The 26,925-nt window shown below is 43.3% G+C and overlaps 1 protein-coding gene across 1 annotated transcript in view; it reads right to left on the bottom strand.

Moving 5' to 3' along the window:
* LOC128703478 (uncharacterized) overlaps positions 1–26,925 on the bottom strand; it is a 398,312-nt gene that overhangs the window by 201,164 nt on the left and 170,223 nt on the right. Inside the window, exon 4 of the mRNA XM_070102084.1 lies at positions 22,561–22,694. The gene's annotated coding sequence lies outside the window, so the exon portion shown is untranslated. The remainder of the gene's footprint in view (positions 1–22,560; positions 22,695–26,925) is intronic.

Below are 26,925 nucleotides of genomic sequence, written 5' to 3' on the forward strand. Positions count from 1 at the left end.
CACACACACACACACACACATATATAAGCTACAACTTTCTAAAAGATAAAGTGACAAGATTCTTTAAAAATTATGTTTGAATGTTAAAGAGTTCATTGATGTAAGAATAAAAGTAACTAAGGTATTGCAATTATTCCTCGATCAGATTAGTTGCTCTTCGTCAAAAGGCTCTTATTCATCAGCCATCTGTCTGATGGTGGACGGTAGTGTGGACTAGCGAGTGGTTGAGTGGACCAGTGAGTAATAGCGTGGACCAAGTGGTAGTTATATGGACCAAGGGAGGGAGGTTGGTAAGGAATATGGTCCAGTGGGTGGTAGTGTGGACCATGGGGTAGTTATGTGGACCAAGGGAGGGTGGTTGGTAAGGAACATGGTCCAGTGGGTGGTAGCGTGCTCCACCCCATCCGTCAACGTCACGTTGCTTCCAGCTGTGTGATTATCGGCGTTGGACGACAGAGCTTCCCTCTCTCACCGTAATTACCTCAGCCACAAGAGAACTTTACGGCCTCCACACATACCGAAATAAAGATAAGCCACAAAATAGTTTAAAACATCCTATGAATCTAATTCTCGATCCTTGGCGAATATTAATGTTATATTTACGAGGAAGCGCTAAGCTCTTAATGGTCCTACAATACCTGGGGAATAAAAAATAATCAGGTGTGGCCCAAGAAAGATCCTGAGGCTCATATGTTTAAAACAGCGAAAATAATATCCGTAAAACTCCACCAGGCATCATGTGTCTGCCTTAGCCCAGTGGGTAATGAAGACAGATTGAGCCTTGTGGGGTCAGTAGCTAAAGAGGAAGAGGTGAATGATGAGATCTCATTAGTTTCACGCGTGGACAGTGTTTTAAAGGTGTCGATGATCCCTGCGTTAATTACGGCTAAGAAGACAAGAAGAAGAAGAGCGAGGTTGACACCCCGGGCTGATGAGGAGGGCGGCTCTTGATGAGTGGCAGGAAAAAAGAATTATAAAAGAAACCAAGGCGTTTGAGGCTTAATGTGGAGAAGAGTGTCAGCACTCACAGTGTGAGAGAATTAAGGCTAGGCTCCTGGCCCCACCTCCTTGAATGCTTTTACATCATTGCTGTTTTTCATCCCTATGCCTCATCTATGGCTTCAGCTCTACCTGTGTTCATTCATCTTGGCCATTTTAATTCAGTCTGACCTGTGTGTGTGTGTGTGTGTGTGTGTGTGTGTGTGTGTGTGTGTGTGTGTGTGTGTGTGTGTGTGTGTGTGTGTGTGTGTGTGTGTGTGTGTGTGTGTGCGCGCGCAAGACGTGAAGCAGTAGTGATAGGTCATAAGATGTAGATGATAAGAGACCCACTCTTATCCTCGAAGACCACTTAAAAAATAAAGTAAAAATTCTTGACTTCCAAAAGGATCAGTTCTCTATAAATTTAAAAAGAATTGCACCTCACTCTTCAAGAACTTTTCTCGTAAAACACTACTGTTCTCTACTTTCAAAAAAAGTCCCACATCCTCACTCCCTAAGGACTTCTTCAGATTACTGTCCCATCTTCAGCTACATAAGTACCACTCCTTCACATTCCTTAAGAATTAATCACCTTCACTCCATCAGAATGATTCTCTTCTCGATTTCACACCTTCGGCAAACTTTAAAACTCTTTTCCAATTCTTTGTGTCCGATCTTTTTCACTTTTCAAGTACTCTTCCTACACACTCTTCGCTGATCATTCCTCCACAATCACTGAAGAAGCACGCATCCCCACTCTTGAAGTGCCACTTCTGCTTCCTAACGAAAGATAACTTCTCAAAGCCCACTCCTCCAACACTATTTTTCAAGGATCACTTTATTTCTGAACTCTCACTCATTATAGACCGCTCCTGTTCAATGGTCTGTTGTAAAGTAAAAGGACACAAGTGCAACTAATGTGACATTTATTGTGGCAACGTTTCGCTCTCCAGGAGCTTTATCAAGCCATTACATTTTAATGGCTTGATAAAGCTCCTGGAGAGCGAAACGTTGCCATAATAAATGTCACATTAGTTGCACTTGTGTCCTTTTACTTTACATATTGTCGGTAATTCTACCAACTTTATTACAATCAATGGTCTGTTATAAAGAACAGCTTTACTCTGCTCATATTGTCACTCCTCAACGACCTTTCCAGAGCGACCACTGCTCGGTGACCACTGCTCGGTGACCACGCTTCGGTTACCACGCTTCGGTTACCACGCTTCGGTAACCACGCTTCAGCAACCACACTTCGGTAACCACACTTCGGTGGCTATGCTTTCTTACTAAAAAAATATATTAACCTTTCTTCTCAAGGAATTACTCTTTTCCGCTCCACCTCTCTTCAAGGACAACTTCTTCCTGCTCTTCCAGAACCACTTCTTCCCGCTCTTCAAGGACCACTTCTTTCTGCTCTTCAAGGACCACTTCTCCTCTCTCCCCCACATCTTCCTGGTCTTTAAGACCAGACTACACGTGCACTTTCCCTCCTAAAACACCAACTTGAAATACCACTTCTCACCCCACTACTAAAACCCACGCTTCCGAACTTTGGGAGACATATGTCAGCACTCACTTAGGACCTGTTTTATATTTAAACTTTCCATTGCTCAGTGAGTACTTAAAAGTGAAAATGAAAATATTTATTTTCTTGCAAAGCTTACAATGTGTGGTTTACATATTACAAAATATTAATTACAAAGAAAGCCACTCTCTCCGTTCCTATAATAACTGTTCTCTAATTCTCAAGAAGTTTCACCCTGCTTGTCATGGATCCCTCATTCCCACTTATCAGTTACCGTTCTATCACTTAACCATCACTCACCTTTCCCTAATAATCACTGTCACCCCCAACTCCAGATTTCACTGTGCAAAAACAAGCTATCCCCAATCTTCATTATCTTCACAAAGACACACGTCCCCAGTACCACTTACAGACGTGCATTCTTCTAGTTTTCGAGAATCCTTTCCCTACGTTTCAAGGGATACTCTTCCCAACTTTTCAGGTTCCATATATAAAGAATTAGCCCACAAGAATCACTAATCAGGGATAACTTCAAAACACTTCTGGACACACTTGTTCAACTCGTCGGTTTTAGCGCACACCCGCCCACGCGCACCCCATCCCCCAACACAACCGCCCACACACACACAAGACTGGCGTGTTTCAGTGACATTACCCTAATTGCTACTGCCTACCTGGTGCTAATATTTGTATATGTAATCGTAGTAACTGGAAAGAAGATTGTCAAAGAAAAAACATGGAAAATTCAAACACAGCTACAGCTGAATAAATTGGTGTACACACACACACACACATACATACATATGCAACAGGCCAAGTGTCTGATCGACATGTGCCTAGGGCAAAATGGTAACTAATACACACACACACACATACATACATATGCAACAGGCCAAGTGTCTGATCGACATGTGCCTAGGGCAAAATGGTAACTAATACACACACACACACACACACACACACACACACACCACGCGAACACACACACACACACACACACACACACACACACACACACACACACAAACACAGGATCCATACATAGCTTTAAGAAGAGATACGATAAAGCTCTAGGAGCAGGGAGAAGTGGACCTAGTAGCGACCAGCGAAGATGCGGGGCCAGGAGCTAAGCGACAGTCTAAGAATGACATAACAGCAGAAGTCAAGTCTGAAGTAAAGCTGCTTCACGGTTACACCAGAAGAAAGATAACAGAAGACCAGGTAACAAGACTGAAGAAGAGAGGAGCAGAACTAATGGGAAATTACAAGGAAAGATGTAATGAGTTTAACAAACGACATAAAACAAAGATCCTAGTAGAAAAGGGGAAAGTATCAGAGAGTCAAGAGAAAGATTACACCAATGAATGCAAGACACCACACAACAGCGAAACAGATTTTTTTATTAAGCTAAATATACTGAAGGCAATGAGACCTTACAAAACGTTACAAGGATTTTGTGACACGGAAGCAGAAATATCTGAACCACTTGCTAAACTCTACACCAAGTCTGAAGCATTATCTGAACCACTAGCTAAACCACTACACTAAGTCTACTGGTACAGGACAAATGGAGTGTCAACAGTGCTTAAGCGTTCGTAATAAAGCTAACAGAATCCTTGGCTTCATATCAAGAAGCATAAATGATAGAAATCCTCAGGTTGTTCTTCAACTCTATGCATCCTTGGTTAGGCCTCATTTAGATTATGCTGTACAGTTCTGGTCACCGTATTACAGAATGGATATAAATGCACTGGAAAACGTACAGAGGAGGATGACAAAGATGATCCCATGTATCAGAAATATTCCCTATGAGGATAGACTGAGGGCCCTGAATCTGCACTCTCTCGAAGGCATAGAATTAGGGGGGATATGATCGAGGTGTATAAATGGAAAACAGGAATGAATAAAGGGGATGTAAATAGGGTGCTAAAAATATCTAGCCTGGACAGGACTCGCAGCAATGGTTTTAAGCTAGAAAAATTCAGATTCAGGAAGGATATAGGAAAGCACTGGTTTGGTAATAAAGTTGTGGATGAGTGGAACAAACTCCCAAGTTTAGAAGCAAATACGTTGTGTAGTTTTAAAAATAGGTTAGATAAACATATGAGTGGGTGTGGGTGGGTGAGAGTTGGACCTGACTAGCTGGTGCTACTCGGTCAGATGCCGAGCTACTTCCTTAAGTGGAGGTGACCTGACTGGGTGGGCCATTGGTCTAAGCCGGGGGTTGACATGGACCTGCTCCGCATCGGCCAGTAGGCCTGCTACAGTGTTCCTTCTTTCTTATGTTTTTAACAGTTAAGAAAGGAGGTAGACAGGAAGTACTGAACTGCAGACTAGTATTACTGCCATGCATTCTAAGGCAATAGAGAGAGAATTCAATTAGAAGGAAAGCGGTGTAACAGTGAGAGAAGCGTGGTTTAATTAAGGTTCGATTTCCGGCAAAGGGGAAGAAACATTGGACGTGTTTCCTAACACCGGTTGTCTATGTTCACCCATCAATAAAATGGGTACCTGGCTGTTAGTCGACTGGCGTGGGTTGCATCCTGGGACAAAACTGGCCTAATTTGCCCGAAATGCTTTGCATAACAATGGGCTTTCTATATAGTAGTATGTCATTGATGTCAGCTAGGCCTGTATACCTTGTACATGTACTTGCAGTAAATAAAGATATATTTATTATTATTATTATTATTAAGGTAACCGTATGCTCAGAACCTGCATATCTTGAGTAAGAGACGTTTCGCCCATCAGAGGCTTTATCAGAATAGTACCTTGACATGAGAAGGGGGCTTTTATAGTGGAATCAGTGAAAGAAGTGGAACAACGCAGTAGTAGTAGTAGACACTGTCACATATGGGAGAGGGTCAGTAATGGAAACAGGGAGGAGATTTGTCAGTCGAGTTGTAGAATCTTGTATTCCACCTTATCATGTTCTGTCTCCTTCCCTGCTTTAGCTTTCTTTCTCTCCCTTCATTTACTCTACTTACTGCTATTCATTTTCAGACTCTACACTTTCCTTCCTTCAGCTCTCCCTTTTTACGTTCTTCATCTCTCTCACAGCGACCTGGTATTAATGTAAATCAAGGTGAGATAAGGATAGAGAATAATATGGGAAATGTTGCATAAAATCTGACTAATGTATTCACAAAGTCTTTTGCCGCTTTTGGCAGCTGTATTTTTATCATCTTTCTATAGGGAAGAGGAAGAGAGAGAGAGTTAACCCTGTAGGGATAATGGGACTTACCCTTGCTTGGGAGCAAGGGTGAGAGAAAGTGGGCGTAAGGAGAGGGTTGGTGAGGAATAAGTGGGGTGAGGGTTAGTGAGGGAGTGAATGGAGGCCGAGGGTTAGTGAGGGAGTGAATGGAGGCCGAGGGTTAGTGAGGGAGTGAAGGTAGGTCGATGGTTAGTGAGGGCAAAAGTTGTGTGAGGAGAAAGTATATGACATTGATTAGACATCGCATATACCTGGAGGTTACCTGGAGGTTATTCCTTGGATCAACGCCCCCGCGGCCCGGTCCATGACCAGGCCTCCCGATGGATCAGGGCCCGATCAACCAGGCTGTTACTGCTGGCCGCACGCAGTCCAACGTACGAGCCACAGCCCGGCTGATCCGGCACTGACTTTAGGTATCTGTCCAGCTCTCTCTTGAAGGCAACCAAGGGTTTATTGGCAATTCCCCTACGACTTTTCTCAAAAACACTGTAGGGTTGATTTCCTTGCCCCAAACGGCCCGAGATCAGCCTTGGCAATGTAGCTTCGAGTCTCCTTCCTGGCAATAATGTAGAAATGTATTACAGTTATCAAGAATGTGTTTATTTTCCAAGGATCTCATTTAAGTTACCAAAGACGCAGGGCTTACAAAAAGCATCGCAACATATTGACATACTAGGAGAATTACTATTTTTTTCTAAAATTTCATTATCTTTCTGCTTCCCATTCTTCTCATGACTAAAGAATACCAGTGACCCCAGTCCGGTTGCCAGTCTCCACTCAGTCCCCACCACCACTCAATTCCCCGACCCCATTCATTGCCAGTGACCAAGGATCAGCTAAGTCCACCCTCACTTCCCACTCCTCAGCGGCCAGACAGCAGCAGACCTTTCCCAACACAAACTTGGCTCAGCTAATCTTCCTTCACGCTGGCTTGGTGTAATGTTTTCACCTAATTAGTTTACCACCACTTTTTTGTTCCCATTTGGCCAACCCAATTTCTGTTTATATCTTTATTAATAATTTCTGAAGGACACGAATTTGTAATTGTAGGCAAACATTCTGCTGAAAATATGGTTTGTCAGCGGAAAACACTTTACTAAAAGTTTTACCAGGTATGCGTGAGGCTTGTCCGTCACCTTAATTTCAGGGAAAGTTAATTAACAGAGGTGACAGGCGTTTGTGGTCGTTGAGATAGATAACTACCCTGTTCTTCCTCTCCTTCGCTCACATTACATTGCTCTCCTCTTACTCCTTTCCATATTTATTCCCTCTTTCGCTTGCTCAATGTTTCTTCATGACTCTCCAGTTATACCTTCCAATATTTACATATTTTAATAAACGGAGCTCATTTGTTTTCTTTTGTTTATATTTAAATGTCCACTGCCATTAATTCGTTGTTTAAATTTTGTAAAATTTCTTAAATAATAATTTCCTACAGCTGAGTTCCACCACTTTTATTAATGCTTTGTTATTCCTAACATTATTCATTGATTTTCTTAAATAATTATTTCATTTGCTCTGTCTTTCGAAGAACGTGACACTCATCTCTGTTTCCACTTTTTCATTACTCGTTTTACTATAAAAAAAAAAACATTTCCGTGGACAAAATTCATTTAATTTTTCATAGCTCTAGAGAGATGGATACTATAACAGAAGATTCTCTCCACTCACTCCTACTACTCTTCGTTTTTAAAAATACTATTAAGAATTCTGTGATGCTTTGAAAAACACTCACACTAATACTACAAATACTATTGCCACAGTTAATATTGTGTGGGATTGAAAGATAGTGAATCTGGAACGGAGTGGGAGTTGCCACAGTTGCTTTTTGCTGATTACACGGTTCTTTTGGGAGATTCGGAGAAGTTACAAAGACTGGTAAATGAATTTGGAAGGGAATGTAAAGAAGGAAGTTAACAGTAAACTTAGGAAAGAGCAAGGTGGTGAATCGATGAGTCAAAAAATATAAACAATGAGAGACTGGATATTAAATTAGAGAGAATGGAGAAGTAAATATGTTCAGGTTATTTGTGAGCGCAACTTGTCAGCAGGTGGTTCTGGGAAAGATGAGGTGAACCATAGAATATACTAAGAGAAAACAGGTGGGCGACATATTGAGGCATCTGTGACAAAGACCCTTATCCATGGAAGCAAAGAGGAGAATGTACCAACACTCTTTTATGGGTGTGAAACATGAGTTTTGAGTGCTGTAGGGAGGAGGCTGAAGAAAGTAGAGATATGTCTGAGGGCAATGTGTGGTTTGAATATTAAGCAATATAATTCGGGGTTGGTGATTAGGAGGCGGTGCTGTTGAAGTGTGAGCAAGGTAACATTTATGAAGAATATCAGGGAATCGGGTTAGCTGGATTTGAGTCCTGGAGGTAGGTAGTACAGTGCCTGCACTCTGAAGGAGGGATGGGGATGTTGTGGTTTGGAGGGCATCTGAACTGTGATGTGGCGCACTTCAGGAAACAAACTGATTAAATAACACTGAAAGTTTTTTTCTTGATTGGGTCACCCTACCTTGGTGGGTCCTATCATTACTTCAACTGTTCTAGGTCCAACTGCCGTCAAGGGTCGTGCAAGGTTTAACCTCAGGGTTTCAGGGACCACAGCAAAATACCCGACTGTTCTTCACCCACCACGACCATCCCTGGGGAAGAAAGGGTCTGTGTTCTTAGGCAAGCCTCCGCAATGCGTTTAGTTGAATCCGATATTTGCAAAGTGCTTGCCCAACAGTTTCTTTAAGGAGAGAGAGAGAGAGAGAGAGAGAGAGAGAGAGAGAGAGAGAGACAGAGAGAGAGACAGAGACAGAGACAGACAGAGAGAGACAGAGACAGAGACAGAGAGAGACAGAGACAGAGAGAGACAGAGACAGAGAGAGACAGAGACAGAGACAGAGAGACAGAGACAGAGACAGAGAGAGAGAGAGAGAGAGAGAGAGAGAGAGAGAGAGAGAGAGAGAGAGAGAGAGACAGAGAGAGACAGAGACAGAGAGAGAGAGAGAGAGAGAGAGAGAGAGAGAGAGACAGAGATAGTGAGACGAACGGACGGTTAAACAAAAAACAATCAAATGAATAAACTGACAGGCGAGTGAATGCCCTACTAACGAACAAACGAAACGACGAATGAACTAAGGAAACCCACTTCAGGTTAGCATGTTTATAGCCTTAGTGTGTACGGTCCATGTTGCTGTCTGACGCTGAAGTTTAGAAGAGAAAAATCTTGACAATGTAACAGAATACACGACTTAAGAAATCGTAATGACACGATTGCAAATAAACCATACCCCCGGCCGGGATTGAACCCGCGGTCATATGACCGCGGGTTCAATCCCGGCCGGGGGTATGGAACGACGGGCTGGAGTTTTGAGACTCTATGACCGCGGGTTCAATCCCGGCCGGGGGTATGGTTTAACAGAATACACGCTGAGTGACACTGGAGTTGCCTTGTTTTCCATTTCAGAGATGCGAGTTTACTCATAGAGTCAAAGTTCAAAGTTAGAACAATTTCCTATTATATATGCCCCATTATTTCACTTTTATTAATTTTCTGTTTTGTTTTTTTTACTCTAAGCTTTACCCAGATTTCGTGGTTCTCCTTATTTTGCATTTGACTTTGTTGATTATGCAATAAATTTCATTAGCAATTATCAGAAATCTAACCAATGAGAATTATATTTCCTTCTCTAGTGTATTAATATTCTAGAATGTAAAAAAATTCATGGACATAAAGACACAAAATGCAAAGCAATATTTAAATGATGCATCTCTGTGTTTACCTGGAGAGAGTTCCGGGGGTCAACGCCCCCGCGGCCCGGTCTGTGACCAGGCCTCCTGGTGGATCAGAGCCTGATCAACCAGGCTGTTACTGCTGGCTGCACGCAAACCAACGTACGAGCCACAGCTCGGCTGGTCAGGAACCGACTTTAGGTGCTTGTCCAGTGCCAGCTTGAAGACTGCCAGGGGTCTATTGGTAATCCCCCTTATGTATGCTGGGAGGCAGTTGAACAGTCTCGGGCCCCTGACACTTACACTGTGTATAGAGACTTATGAAATCATGACTATAAAATTTATCCCTCAGTATAACATTGACCATAGACCCAATGAACTCTTATTCTACATATTGCGTCATTACACCCATACCTGCCTCTATATAAAAGAAAATTAATTAAAATCTGAGTAAAGGTGTTTGAGGAGAAAACAACATGGTGTACACACTACCAGAGGTCCATCAGGACCGACACACTGCAGTACTGTGTAGCCTCCAGTCATCTAATCTTCAGCATTAGTTATTAATCACCTAATTTGAAATTAAACTAATATTCGGTTATGCCCAATGTAATTATACAATTAGATTATAACTATATTTCTGGAAATATTACATCACTGTTACTGCTGCAGGAAGCTGAGATATGCAGCTTAGAAATATGCAGCTATGAGTTGGGGTTGCAAGAAACTATTAGATGTAGTTTAGAGATGCAGCTGAGGGGATGCTGCTGAGAAATACAGCTGAGAGATGCCGCAGGCTGGTGGTATAACGTACTCCACAAACTGACACTTGAACAATAGACACAACATGTGATTACAACATAGTACTTAATGAAGGAGAGTAATTTATCAAAATTCATGAGAGTAGCTCAACTGTAGAAGACCCGAGAAACTACAATAAGAGTAAGGACCAGCTTGCATAAAGACTACCACAAGAGTGAGGATTAGGCTGCTAGGAGACTACCGTGAGGGTGAGGACCAGGCTGCTAGGAGACTACCGTGAGGGTGAGGACCAGGCTGCTAGGAGACTACCGTGAGGGTGAGGACCAGGCTGCTAGGAGACTACCGTGAGGGTGAGGACCAGGCTGCTAGGAGACTACCGTGAGGGTGAGGACCAGGCTGCGAGAAGACTACCATGAGGGTGAGGACCAGCCTGCGAGAAGACTACCATGAGGGTGAGGACCAGGCTACAGAGAGACTCCTACATAATGAAGGAAAAGGAGAGGTAACTTTTGCCATGGGTGTGTATCACTAATGGACAGCATCTCCACAATACATTCGTATCCGGACAAGGCTCGCATTTCAAACGATGATCAGGTCTGGTTGAACCTGTTAATTGAACAAAATCTTTACCACAGCTATTGAACACTGGCATAGCCAACTAGTAGTTAAAAAAAAGACACACATATATTCACCTACACGATGCTTGATTAAGCCTCATATAGGTGAAATGTCGTATTAATAACGATTTCCTTTTGCTACGCCTTTTTAACACAGGAGACAGGTGGGCGTTCTTGCTGTTAGGTTCAAGATTAGTGTTCTTAATATTTCTTACATGGGCCTTCAGCCAGGACACCCAGGAAACATCTAATGTATCACAATCGGTAACCACTAGCAGTTTCATCCTCGCCTATTCTTTACACCAACGATCATTTGGAACATTTTCGGGCATGTACGGTTGAGAAACACAGTAAAATACTCGAGTGAAAGCTGGGGTTGACAGATATCTGAAACTTTTCCCCGCACCTTATTTGTACGTTGCATTTCCTTAAATATATGCCTAATAATGAGCACTGCGATAATGGAATTGTTTGCTCCTTGCTTTTATATTTGCACAAATGCCTAGCTCCTGAAGAAACATTGAGAGAGAGAGAGAGAGAGAGAGAGAGAGAGAGAGCCTCATCATACCTCTGCAAGATGTACATTCCCAGGGCGCAACACGCCTCTGATGTTGTCTCACATGGTAAGAAAAAAGTGGATTGTGGAAACTCTTTCTTTTGTTTGAGAATTGTTTGTAACGGATGAGAAGAGAAAGGGATGGGAGAGAAGTGAAAGGCTAGAAGGGGTGGGAACATAGCAGGGGAGAAAAGTAAAAATATGGAAGAGGATCAAAGACGGCACAAACGGAGAGGCACACGAGAAAATGAAATATGACTGTACTAGGGCGGACAGCAGCTGAAGAGGTACTCGAGAGGAATGCAAGAGAATATTCTCAAGAGGAGGGGATAGTGTCAAGAGGGTGGTGGCTCTCACATGCAGATGCCGATAGAGGGAGAGAAGGGGGAAAGCAGAAGACAAGGTAAAATGATAAGATTGGAAAAATCAAAGAGGAAAAATCAGAGAAAGAAATGGCAACGTTGTCAAACAAACGGTGACTCAGAACTCTCAGTGTCCAGCAAGGCCAGGGATCACTTGACTCTTCAGTCCCTCTTAACCATAAAGATATATGAATAAACCAAAGGGTGGAAGAGGGACTCGAACCGTCATCCGTAAATTGACAGACGGACACTACCGTCTAGGTTAACCCGGGTCTTTTAAGTTCGTTAAGATATGTGTAAATAAATAAGGTACGAAGTATAAACGAGATATAATTTTAAGGTAACACAAAGCGAGTCAGAGAAACCGGTTAGTGAGATTTAAGTTCTGAAGGTGGGAAGTATAGTGACTGCACTCTGGAAGGATGAGTGACGATGTACAGGCTCGCGTCAGGCAAGACACAAATTGAATGAGAGCGATGGTGAATGTTTTTCCTCTATTATTTTCCTTGGTCATCCTGCCTCGGTGGGATACAGCTGGTGTGTTAAATTAATTATGCTATTCTTGCCTGCTCTGCTTGACGTTAGTCTCCTACTGTTGGTCCCATCCTTGGAAACTCCAAAGAACCACAATGTCAAATTGCTTGTCTTTCTTGGATCATCCTGGATAAATAACTCTCCGGTTGTTTTTTATAACGATGACGCAGAGTGGCGTAATGCAGGAATAATGAAATAATATAGAAGTGCTGTACCTAATGGTCCCTGGTAATTTGGATCATTAATGAGGGTCATTAAGCCTCGACTTCCTTGCAAAAGGGTGATAGTTCTGGCAATGGTAATTTTGGCAGAGTTAATAATGGTATTTGTAACAACGGGGCCAATTTTAGTGGTGGTAATGATATTAGTGCTAGTGGCAGTGGTGATGGTGGTAGTGGTGGTAATGATAGTAGTACTAGTGGCAGTGGTGATGGTGGTAGTGGCGTTGTCAGTTTTGTAATGGTAGAGGTAAACATCTGAGAGTTTATAACCCACTATGTCTTCCTGGAAGGTCTTCTTTCATGGAAAAGGCAGGCAAGATAAGGTTGGAATTATAAAGGGAAATTCTGTTGAAGCCCGTCTGTGGTATTGAAACATACTATCTGCAAATCTGAAGCTAGAATAGATAATAGATGAAATTCATCCAGGAATTTAGCTTCACTTCAACTGTGTTTACCAAATTTTTCAGAGCTATGATGTTGATTTCTCACACTGAATGTTTGGTTCGTTGAGTTTAGAAGTACGTTTTAATACACAAATAACCCGCACATAGGAGAAAGAAGCTTATGACAACTTTTCGGTCCGGCTTCGGCCTATGTGTGACTAGTTAATGATGCAAGTCGAACCAAAACGTATCAAGTTTCTTTCTCCTGTGTGCTGGTTCTTCTGTACTCTTCCAGTCACAGTATTGTGCCTTTTTATTCTTTGTAATATTTTTATCCGACCGAGAGGGTTCTGGTCTCTACAGTTTCTTCTTCGGGAACAATACTTTAAATTTACTTATGTAGCATTACCTGCTGCAGCATGGGTCATACTTTAAGTGTTTCAAGGGAACACTTCAGAATGTATCTATTTTTTACCCCAGAATGACATGATTTCACGCAGAACTCAACCCGACTGCACTTAAGTAAAGCTCATCGAGAGAGAGAGAGAGAGAGAGAGAGAGAGAGAGAGAGCGAGAGGGGAGAAAATGGTGAATAAATTAAAGAAACAAAATCATTAAAAATTAAGATGCAATAAAGATAAAAATGGAGCAGAGTAGACCAATAAGTTAAAGGTAAAACCTAACTAGAAAGTGCGAAAGCACAAAGAGGGGACGAGAGAAATACATGATAAATTATATAGTAAAGCCTAACCAGAGAGTAAAAGGCAAGTAGTGAGGTTGAAAAGGAGAGGGGAAATGAGGAAAGAAAAATTATCATCTTAGTAATGTGATTAAGATGGCGCTAGTGAGCTAATCTTGGTAATACCAGGAGATGTAGCGGCCCTGTTGACACGGGCACCACCTTGCTTCCCCTGGCAGGGATGTGTGTGACCTACTGCCCGAGGCACCACCTTGCTTCCCCTGGCAGGGATGTGTGTGACCTACTGCCCGAGGCACCACCTTGCTTCCCCTGGCAGGGATGTGTGTGACCTACTGCCCGAGGCACCACCTTGCTTCCCCTGGCAGGGATGTGTGTGACCTACTGCCCGAGGCACCACCTTGCTTCCCCTGGCAGGGATGTGTGTGACCTACTGCCCGGGACACCACCTTGCTTCCCCTGGCAGGGATGTGTGTGACCTACTGCCCGGGACACCACCTTGCTTCCCCTGGCAGGGATGTGTGTGACCTACTGTCCGAGGCACCACCTTGCTTCCCCTGGCAGGGATGTGTGACCTACTGCCCGAGGCACCACCTTGCTTCCCCTGGCAGGGATGTGTGTGACCTACTGTCCGAGGCACCACCTTGCTTCCCCTGGCAGGGATGTGTGTGACCTACTGCCCGAGGCACCACCTTGCTTCCCCTGGCAGGGATGTGTGTGACCTACTGCCCGGGACACCACCTTGCTTCCCCTGGCAGGGATGTGTGTGACCTACTGTCCGAGGCACCACCTTGCTTCCCCTGGCAGGGATGTGCGTGACCTACTGCCCGAGGCACCACCTTGCTTCCCCTGGCAGGGATGTGTGTGACCTACTGCCCGAGGCACCACCTTGCTTCCCCTGGCAGGGATGTGTGTGACCTACTGCCCGGGACACCACCTTGCTTCCCCTGGCAGGGATGTGTGTGACCTACTGTCCGAGGCACCACCTTGCTTCCCCTGGCAGGGATGTGTGACCTACTGCCCAAGGCACCACCTTGCTTCCCCTGGCAGGGATGTGTGTGACCTACTGTCCGAGGCACCACCTTGCTTCCCCTGGCAGGGATGTGTGTGACCTACTGCCCGGGACACCACCTTGCTTCCCCTGGCAGGGATGTGTGTGACCTACTGCCCGGGACACCACCTTGCTTCCCCTGGCAGGGATGTGTGTGACCTACTGCCCGTGGCACCACCTTGCTTCCCCTGGCAGGGATGTGTGTGACCTACTGCCCGAGGCACCACCTTGCTTCCCCTGGCAGGGATGTGTGTGACCTACTGCCCGAGGCACCACCTTGCTTCCCCTGGCAGGGATGTGTGTGACCTACTGTCCGAGGCACCACCTTGCTTCCCCTGGCAGGGATGTGTGTGACCTACTGCCCGAGGCACCACCTTGCTTCCCCTGGCAGGGATGTGTGTGACCTACTGCCCGAGGCACCACCTTGCTTCCCCTGGCAGGGATGTGTGTGACCTACTGTCCGAGGCACCACCTTGCTTCCCCTGGCAGGGATGTGTGACCTACTGCCCAAGGCACCACCTTGCTTCCCCTGGCAGGGATGTGTGTGACCTACTGTCCGAGGCACCACCTTGCTTCCCCTGGCAGGGATGTGTGTGACCTACTGCCCGGGACACCACCTTGCTTCCCCTGGCAGGGATGTGTGTGACCTACTGCCCGGGACACCACCTTGCTTCCCCTGGCAGGGATGTGTGTGACCTACTGCCCGGGACACCACCTTGCTTCCCCTGGCAGGGATGTGTGTGACCTACTGCCCGAGGCACCACCTTGCTTCCCCTGGCAGGGATGTGTGTGACCTACTGCCCGGGACACCACCTTGCTTCCCCTGGCAGGGATGTGTGTGACCTACTGTCCGAGGCACCACCTTGCTTCCCCTGGCAGGGATGTGTGTGACCTACTGCCCGAGGCACCACCTTGCTTCCCCTGGCAGGGATGTGTGTGACCTACTGCCCGAGGCACCACCTTGCTTCCCCTGGCAGGGATGTGTGTGACCTACTGTCCGAGGCACCACCTTGCTTCCCCTGGCAGGGATGTGTGTGACCTACTGCCCGAGGCACCACCTTGCTTCCCCTGGCAGGGATGTGTGTGACCTACTGTCCGAGGCACCACCTTGCTTCCCCTGGCAGGGATGTGTGTGACCTACTGCCCGAGGCACCACCTTGCTTCCCCTGGCAGGGTTGTGCGAGACCGTCACTAATGGCAAGGGTGGCAACGTGGTACTATCTTGTTTAGCACTGTTAGGTACTTGTCATAACTTGCCTCAAGCTCCTGATATAACGGTAATTACTTCCCTTCTGAGAAGTCGAAATGGAAACGTCTGTCTGGAAGGTGTTACGTATACTGGGTTAGCAAAGTTATCCTTGACAACGCTTTTAGATTGTATTTGGATTTTGGAAACACTCTTCTGCTGTGTTAATATTATTATAATAAAAAAGAAGCGCTAAGCCACAAGGGCTATACAGCGCTGCAGGGTAGGGAAGGAAGCGAGGGTATTGGGCGGAAGAAGGGGGGAGGGATGATCAGTAGGTTACAGAAAACAGCGGGGCAGGGGATAGTACGGGGGTAGAGGGTAGCAAGAGATTGAGGTAGAAAGGGCTGAAGGTATCAGTATTTGTGAAGTCAGTTGTTGTAAAAAAGTCATTGAGAGAGTCCGGATGAAAGGTGAGAAGGGAATTCTGCTGTGTTATAGTTGTAAGCAATCGTATTTAACATTTGGAATATATTGTTCTTCTATGCCAAAACTTTTTGAGATAGAATTACCAGAGCCATATATGAATAACTTAAGTTTGTTTTCCTTATTACTGTTCCGAAAAAATATTTTATTGAGCAGTTATTCCTAAATTTGATTAGTATAATATAGCAATTACCTTATAAGACGCTCCTAGAACTCTAAAAAAAAAATCTGCACATAATAATATTATTTCTACAAGTACATGTACAAGGTATACAGGCCATAGCTGACATCAATGACATACTACTATATAGAAAGCCGCTTGTTATGCTGAGCATTTCGGGCAAAGTAGATCAGTTTTGTCCCAGGATGCGACCCATACCAGTCCACTAACACCCAGGTAGCTATTATACTGATGGGTGAACATAGACAACCGGTGTAAAGAAACACGTCCAATGTTTCTACCCTCGCCAGGAATCGAACCCGGGCCCTCGCCATGTGAAGCGAGAGCTTTAGCCACCAGGCCACGGGGCACTGAAGGTTCATCTACAGGAGTCATGCAGACCACATAGTGTCTGTCACTTTCTTTGTATATCATTTCCTTACTGTACTCTTACTGTATCCCACTCGCCCCTTAAACATCAAAGTGGTTCAGTACGGCGTTAGCTGTCAGTGGCCCTATAAACCATCAATAATTCAGGTGGAAAGATTACTTATACGGCAAAAGAACTTTATAAGTGCGAGTTTCCTCTACAAGAGGCTTTATAAAGTTAATAAAGCAATGCCACAGGTCAGAAGCAGAGGCACAAAGCGTATTGGTCCGTCGCCTCGTTGAAATGCCCATATATGCTTATTAAGAAAATAAAAACATCAGTACAATTCTACTTAAATTATTATATAATAATGGTTATAAATGACCATAATTTTTAAAGGGGTGGACCGGTAAGCCAGCGGAAGGCCTCGGTCAGATGACCAAAAGCTCCAAAGGCGGGTCATCATCTGACTAAGACCCGCGTCAGGAAACATTTGTCCTGTTTCCTGACGAACCTTACCTAACCTAACCTAACTTAAATTATACAATGATTGGATTGAATTTTTTCTTCAAGTTCTGTTGCTTTCCTCTTTAGTTGTGTGTGTTTGGTGAGAACGCATGATGCAATGTAATCCAATTTCTAGCTATGTTTACGGAAACAAAAACAAGCGAATTTAATCTGTTCAGTGAATATTTTTAGCCACAATCTTTTGTATTCATTGTTCGTTTGATTATAAGGCAAACACGGCTAATATAAGCTCCGAATAGTATATTAACAAATATATGCTTCTCCTTGGAATTACTAGTACAGTATATCAGCACGTAATGTATGCTGAAAATATATCCTTTACTATGTTTTGCACAGGCAGAAAGTTGCATTATACATAAGAGATTTAGAAGTTGTTTGTTAAGGTTTATATCACCATTAGTCTAATTCCTTCAAAAGCTTGTGGAAAATACGAGTGTTGCATGGCTTAAGTTTTGATGGCTGATGTGCATTGTGGTGAGCGCAGCAGCAGCAGCAGCAGCAGCAGCTGCTGCTGCCGCCGCCGCTGCCGCCGCTGCCGCCGCTGCCGCCGCTGCCGCCGCCGCTGCCGCCGCCGCTGCCGCCGCCGCTGCCGCCGCCGCTGCCGCCGCCGCTGCCGCCGCCGCTGCCGCCGCCGCCCTATTGCTACCAAGCCACTACTACCGCCTCGCTGCAACTGCTGCCGCTCTCCTGCTTCATATAATCCCTTGGTAACAAGCAGGATAGAGTCAATTTCTTCCTGGAAATAGGTTGCCTGGAATTGAGTTGCAATGTACCGGAACACGCTAGTGAAGGCATGTGTTGATCATACTTCATCTACCACGAGTACTCTGACCATCAATACCAATACTTTTTTTTTGCTTTCACTGTAGCAGGATGTACTGGTGTGTCTCTCTCAATAAGAGTCATTTATTATATTTTCTGTTTGTCTGTCTCTGTCTGTCTCTCTCTCTCTCTCTCTCGCGGTAAACTTTTTAATATGAAGGAGTTCAAAGATTCATACTCAAAGAATCTTCTCCAACACGCAAATACATACACATACACACACACACACACACACACACACACACACACACGCCAGGAGCTCGGACTCGACCCCTGCAACCTCAACTAGGTGAGTACACACACACACACACGCCAGGAGCTCGGACTCGACCCCTGCAACCTCAACTAGGTGAGTACACACACACACACACACACACACACACACACACACACACACACACACACACACACACACATCAACCAGATAACTGCTGCAGCATATGGGCGCTTGGCAAACTGAGAATAGCGTTCCGATACCTTAGTAAGGAATCGTTCAAGGCACTGTACACTGTGTACATCAGGCCCATACTGGAGTATGCAGCACCAGTTTGGAACCTACACCTGGTCAAGCACGTCAAGAGGTTAGAGAAAGTACAAAGGTTTGCAACAATGCTAGTTCCGGAGCTCAGGGAAATGTCCTACGATGAAAAGTTGAGGGAAATCGCACTGACGACACTGGAGGACAGGAGGGTCAGATGAGACATGATAACGACTTACAAAATACTGCGTGGAATAGATAAGGTGGACAGAGACAGGATGTTCCAGAGAGGGGACACAGAAACAAGGGGTCACAATTGGAAGCTGAAGACTCAAACGAGTCACAGGGATGTTAGGAAGTATTTCTTCAGTCAGAGTCGTTAGGGAGTGGAATAGCCTAGCAAGTGATGTAGTGGAGGCAGGAACCATACATAGCTAAATGACGAGGTATGACAGGGCTCTGGAAGCAGAGAGGACCTAGTAGCGATCGGTGAAGAGGTGGGGCCAGGAGCTGAGTCTCGACCCCTGCAACCACAATTAGGCGAGTACAATTAGGCGAGTACCGGGCACATCTGAGGCGCACATCAACCAAATAACTGCTGCAGCATATGGGCGCCTAGCAAACGTAAGAACAGCATTCCGACAACTACATAAGGAATCGTTCAGGACCCTATACACCGTGTACGTTAGGCCCATATTGGAGTATGCAGCACCAGTTTGGAGCCTACACCTAGCCAAGCACGTAAGGAAACTAGAGAAAGTGCAAAGGTTTGCAGCAAGACTAGTTCCGGAGCTAAGGGACATGTCCTACGAGGAGAGGTTAAGGAAAATCGACCTGACGACACTGGAGGACAGGGGAGATAGGGGGGATATGATAACGACACATATAAATCAGAGGAATCGACAAGGTGGACAGAGACAGGATGTTCCAGAGATGGCACACAGCAACAAGGGGCCACAGTTGGAAGTTGAAGACCAGATGAATCACAGGGATGTTAAGAAGTATTTCTTCAGTCACATAGTCAGGAACTGGAATAGTTTGGTAAGTGGTGTAGTGGAGGCAGGATTCACGCATAGCTTGAAGAAGAGGCATGATAAAGCTCATGGAGCTGGAAGAGTGATCAGTAGCGACCAGTGAAGAGGCGGGGCCAAGAGCTGTGATTCGACACCTGCAACCACAACCAGGTGAGTACACGCACACACACACACACACAACTTCTGGGAAGGAAAAATAAGTTATGAATGAAGATTTACTCAGGACGGACAAACATGGCCTCAGACGTCTATGTTTTACCAGCATAGGCGTCTGCGAGTGTGTGCTGTTCTCGGTGCATTTGTCCAACATCTGGGGAAGTCTGGCCGAGTTTTTGTGTGCTGTCTGTGGGGACCTTTTGGTATACTTGTAAGTCCTTGGGTAAGGTCTTTATGAGGTCTTGTCACGGTCTTCCTACGTAAACATCTGAGAATTGCTCAGTGGATATTCCTGGCGTCTGGTCTTAGACTACTAAGTCTTAACAGGAATGGAAATGCTTGAGAATTAAGAAATACACAGGAAAGCTAAGTATATATTGAATGTAAGGAAAGTTTGATAAGTTTTACATGCCATCTTACATATTCACGAGGCAAAGAAAAATGTAGTAATACTATCAGTATGCAAAACGTTTAAGAACATAAGAAAGAAAGAACACTGCAGCAGGCCTACTGGCCCATGCGAGGCAGGTCCACGTCACCCACCTGCCCAAGCCTAATCAGGGCAGGCCATATCCACTTAAGGAAGGCGCACGGCATCAAACCCATCAGCACAAGCTAGTCAGGTCCAACTCACACCCACCGACACCCACTAATGTATTTATCTAACCTATTTTTAAACAACCTTGTCTCTTCACCATAAGCTCTTCTATCCCAACACACTCCTTCACAGTATCAAGCAACACCTCAACCCCACTCCACCACACTCCTGTAAACTAAACTGCGCTCCACCACACTCCTGTAAACTAAACTGCGCTCCACCACACTCCTGTAAACTAAACTGCGCTCCACCACACTCCTGTAAACTAAACTGCGCTCCACCACACTCCTGTAAACTAACACACTTCACCACACCCTATATTACCATCACGCCACCCAGCGGCCCTCTAATCAACAGAGAAGTTTTCAGTTCGTGTTATTAGAGCCAAAAGAAGTAATTAACTCAGATGTTGATATTTTGGGTCTAGCACATGACCTGGTAGTGAAGGTCAGCGACATGACCTGGTAAAGGAGGTCAACCACATGGCGTACCTAGTCAAGATCACATGACCTGGTGGCTACGGTCACATGACCTGATGGTTAAGGTCACATGACCTGGTGGTTAAGGTCACATGACCTGGTTAAGGTCACATGACTTGGTGGTTAAGGTCACATGGCTTGGTGGTTAAGGTCACATGGCTTGGTGGTTAAGGTCACATGACTTGGTGGTTAAGGTCACATGGCTTGGTGGTTAAGGTCACATGACTTGGTGGTTAAGGTCACATGACTTGGTGGTTAAGGTCACATGACTTGGTGGTTAAGGTCACATGACTTGGTGGTTAAGGTCATATGACTTGGTGGTAAAGTAAATGTCTTCAACAATAGGGTTACCTCCTGGAAACTGTGACCTCACAATACACCAACGCAGGAAACTGTGACCTCACAATACACCAACGCAGGAAACTGTGACCTCACAACACACCAACGCAGGAAACTGTGACCTCACAATACACCAACGCAGGAAACTGTGACCTCACAACACACCAACGCAGGAAACTGTGACCTCACAACACACCAACTCAGGCAACTGTGACCTCACAACACACCAACTCAGGCAACTGTGACCTCACAACACACCAACGCAGGAAACTGTGACCTCACAACACACCAACGCAGGAAACTGTGACCTCACAACACACCAACGCAGGAAACTGATCTCACAACACACCAACGCAGGAAACTGATCTCACAACACACTAACGCAGGAAACTGATCTCACAACACACCAACGCAGGAAACTGTGATCTCACAACACACCAACGTAGAGGACTAAAATTGTGTTATTATCAGTATAAGAATAAGGCTGCAGGTGTTATGCTATTAATAACGTTGTTGTGACACTTCTCGGAGTGTTGGACAGCGGGGGAAAACATTATTTTGTGTTATATCGACGTAATTATGACTGTTCTCGGTCTTACGGTTGAGCCAGAAATACTAATATGTTACTAGCCAGAGAACTTGGCCGAAATTATCACGTTTAATTAATACAACTGAGCGTGGGTGGATGTAATAAGCAATTTTTAATTACCTATGTGAGTGCGTGAGTTGAATAAGAGATTTTAGTCAACATTCTCAACTTGTGGTAAACTGATCGTATTTCGTTGTTTGTTTGATTTTCACTTTATGACTGCTTTCATATTTCACTTTTTGTGGTTTTCACTGTTACACTTATCTTAAACTGACAAAGTGTTTTCTAACAATTCTATTGTTTGTTATGGTGTATAACAAACCATACTGGTTGAAAGGTTCCCATAACCATACCTTCTTTGACCAGAGTATTACGTGGCACAAGATCTAGTTTTTAACAGGCTAAATTAATTTCTTCTATCTCCCAGGTCCAGCAAGCCTGTATCTGGAAACCTATCATCAGAGATTCACACTAGTTGATAGCATCAGTCATATATGCATGAATTACAACTTAGCAAGTTGAACAAAGTTGTCTAGATTACTGTACATCTGGTGTCAAGAGTATTTCTCTCGTCCGTAAGGACAGAAACTTCGTAACGTTAACAGAACTGTCACCAGACTTATCTCGAAGCTGTGAGACAAGAAGAGTACATAACGAATTCAGAAATGAAAAGGCCATAGAAAAATAGGATCAGTACGTACACAATACTCAAGGCGATTGGCAACTTCCTTCAATGATGAGGGACCTTGATGTTTGTGAAGGCCTCTTGATCCAAGAAATTCAAGCAACCCTCTATTTTTGAGGATCAGTTCCTCAATATTTTATTCCGGGACAACTGCAACATCAAAGGAAATAATTAATAATTTAATTTTATATAGTTTATGTCCACACTTCCTACACATAATATATGCAAACAGACTTGAGAAAACTTTTACGCAAACAATACTTTCATTTTAAATCTACGTTGAGATGAGGAAATATATTATCATTAATTGAAGTGGGGAAGGTATGCTTCTTACTGAAGGGCTTTACATCCAAGGAAGAGGATCACGTGTGTTTACCGTCTATTGCCATGGCTGTGTTTTACCTCAATGTCTCACAAAATAAAAAATCTTAAAGCCTTGACACTCAGTCATAAGATGAAAGAAAAAGGCTGGAAGGGGTTGACAGGTGGGAGGGAGGAGGAAATTGGAGAATCGAAAACATTGTGGGGTGGAGCGGAGAGATTGAAATTGGAGGTGGAAAGTGGAAGAGATTGGAGTATAAAAGAGAGAGTGAGAGAGATTAGATTAGATTAGATTTCCAAGTCTTCCATTTGGCTTCGATACATATTTTATATTGTGGGCAGAACGTTAAACCTGTAGAAGTTATACAGCGCCTTGGGATAAGAAACATTCAGATTTATTCCAAGGAAAGGGAAGGGTAGGTCAAATTCTTTGTATCTAGAAACTTACACTGGCGTGGAGGAACCTCCCTTGAAGGCTTCAAAGCTTAGCTTTCCACTTACATCTAGACCCACTAATTCCTGTACACTCTTTTTAAATTCTAAAATTGTATTTTTCCCTCTCTCTGACAAGGCTATTAATATAATTGCTTTCAATCTAACACGGGTTTTATCCATTGTTTATACCAATAAACCACCTATAGTTCACTTGTTGAATTGTGCGACGTTATTTTTGCTCGGCTTTAGCCGAGATTAAATAGCTTCTGTTGCACTGTCTCATACGCTCACTATTACACACGCTCCTTATCTCATGGGAAGATGTCAGTCAACAAGACCCCGCCCCACCACACCACTTAGATGCTCAGCCATGCCAACCCTCATGGGATTGTTCCTTTTGCAGCGATTCTCTCCTAGTTAATCTTTTTAGAATCCCTGAGATATCTTATATTGTTCCGCACTCTAACATAGAAAGAGAGTGAGAGAAAGAGAGAGTGGGAGACAGAGTAAAAATCGCTGCCTGAGGGAGTGATTTAGAGACCCGAGTTCAAGTTCCGGCATCAGTGCGTGTTAGAGACAAAATTCGTTTGATGTACCGGGATCAAACATTATGGGTCATTCATTCTATCCCTCCCTCACCCTCCTCTGTCTCTCTCTCGAGCTGTATCGAAGCTGGCTTCAAATGATATATATATATATATATATATATATATATATATATATATATATATATATATATATATATATATATATATATATATATATGCAAAACAACCACTGAAAGAATAGAGAAATTCCAAGCGCTTTCGTGACTACTCACATTATCAAGGAACTATGAAAGTAAAGCATCCAAGCAAGCTATATAAGGGGTCTGGCCAACACCTCACTATCAGATCCCACAACGGTTAAACACCTGACGCGCGCCGACCCACCGTTGTGGGATCTGATAGCGAGGTGCCGGCCAGACCCCTTATATAGCTTCCTTGGATGCTTTACTTTCATAGTTCCTTGATAATGTGAGTAGTCACGAAAGCGCTTGGAATTTCTCTATTCTTTCAGAGTGTTTGTTTTACATATTCTGAAATCACCTGTTTACTGTGATCCTATTGCATATATATATATATATATATATATATATATATATATATATATATATATATATATATATATATGTGTGTGTGTGTGTGTGTGTGTGTGTGTGTGTGTCTGTGTGTGTGTGTGTGTGTGTGTGTGTGTGTGTGTATGTGTGGTGCCGAATAGGTAAAACATGCGATTTTGGCTTAAATAGCAACGATTTTCTTGCGAAAATTTGTGCATGCAATAATTTCGCAAAAATCATTCTGAACCTAACGATAAAAATGTATTTCATCGTGTTTTTTTATTATTAAATTTTGGAATAGGCTAAGTTAAATTGTGCTTGTTATAATGTTAGGCAAGTTTTCTAAGGTTCTTTTGGTACAAAATTATTAATTTTTACATTAGCATAAATGAAAAAGCATATCTTTAAACGTACAAAAATTTTTTTTAGAAAGGACTTAATTTTAAACGAGTTCTTGCTAATTGACCAGTTTTACCTATTCGGCACGACATATATATATATATATATATATATGACATTCATATATTTTTTAACACCAATAACATAACATTTTGAGGAATTTTGAATTTATCTTTATACTTTAAGACCTAATAAAATACTATATCAACACGGATAAAATCAGATTTTTTTTTCAAACTGTATATATATAGCTTATGAGGGGATTGATATAAGCCTCAAATATACAACGTGAAGAGTAATTTAATAACGAGAAACTTTTTATCAAATTCATTCAGCAGTTAGGTGTCTGGATATTATTATATATTTCTTCATGAATATAGTTGTTGATAGTCACATTAAATTTGAGAAACAGGAGATCTGTCAAGACTTGTATGTTTAATATATATTTATCTTTCAACTACACGTTGAGGGGAATCTTTCAACTACACGTTGAGGGGAATCTTTCAACTAGACGTTGAGGGGAATCTTTCAACTACACGTTGAGGGGAATCTTTCAACTACACGTTGAGGGGAATCTTTCAACTACACGTTGAGGGGAATCTTTCAACTACACGTTGAGGGGAATCTTTCAACTACACGTTGAGGGGAATCTTTCAACTACACGTTGAGGGGAATCTTTCAACTAGACGTTGAGGGGAATCTTTCAACTACACGTTGAGGGGAATCTTTCAACTACACGTTGAGGGGAATCTTTCAACTACACGTTGAGGGGAATCTTTCAACTACACGTTGAGGGGAATCTTTCAACTAGACGTTGAGGGGAATCTTTCAACTACACGTTGAGGGGAATCTTTCAACTACACGTTGAGGGGAATCTTTCAACTACACGTTGAGGGGAATCTTTCAACTAGACGTTGAGGGGAATCTTTCAACTACACGTTGAGGGGAATCTTTCAACTACACGTTGAGGGGAATCTTTCAACTACACGTTGAGGGGAATCTTTCAACTACACGTTGAGGGGAATCTTTCAACTAGACGTTGAGGGGAATCTTTCAACTACACGTTGAGGGGAATCTTTCAACTACACGTTGAGGGGAATCTTTCAACTACACGTTGAGGGGAATCTTTCAACTAGACGTTGAGGGGAATCTTTCAACTACACGTTGAGGGGAATCTTTCAACTACACGTTGAGGGGAATCTTTCAACTACACGTTGAGGGGAATCTTTCAACTACACGTTGAGGGGAATCTTTCAACTACACGTTGAGGGGAATCTTTCAACTACACGTTGACTGAATCATGATAATATCTACATGAACAGTGCGAGAGCTGATTTTTTTTTCTAAATCAGTGACGGGTGCTGATGAGTGTGGATTATATCAGTTCCCAACATTCTGCTCAGAGACCGACTCAGCTTGAACTAGTTAACGAAGATTCGAATAAAAACGTGTAATTTTTGGGTGATAAGGTTTTCAGTTTGATATAAAATTAACTAATAGGAGAGATTATGCAAGACCAAAAAAAACTGAGGGTATGAAAGTTACACATGGATACACGTATATATACATATATATATATACATATATATATATATATATATATATATATATATATATATATATATATATATATATATATATATATACACATTATATATATATATATATAATGTGTGTGTATATATATATATATATATATAATGTGTGTGTATATATATATATATATATATATAATGTGTGTTTATATATATATATATATATATATATACACATATATATATATATGTATTGTATATATATACACACTATATATATATATATATATATATATGTATATATATATATATATATATGTATATATATATATGTACTCACCTATTTGTACTCACCTATTTGTGGTTGCAGGGGTCGAGTCCTAGCTCCTGGCCCCGCCTCTTCACCGGTTGCTACTAGACCCTCTCTCTCCCCGCTCCATGAGCTTTATCAAACCTCGTCTTAAAACTGTGTATGGTTCCTGCCTCCACTACGTCATTTTCTAGGCTATTCCACTGCCTTACAACTCTATGACTGAAGAAATACTTCCTACTATCTCTCTGACTCATTTGTGTCTTCAACTTCCAATTGTGG

Source organism: Cherax quadricarinatus, chromosome 80, assembly GCF_038502225.1.
Source record: "Cherax quadricarinatus isolate ZL_2023a chromosome 80, ASM3850222v1, whole genome shotgun sequence".
Taxonomy (NCBI): Eukaryota; Metazoa; Arthropoda; class Malacostraca; order Decapoda; family Parastacidae; genus Cherax; species Cherax quadricarinatus.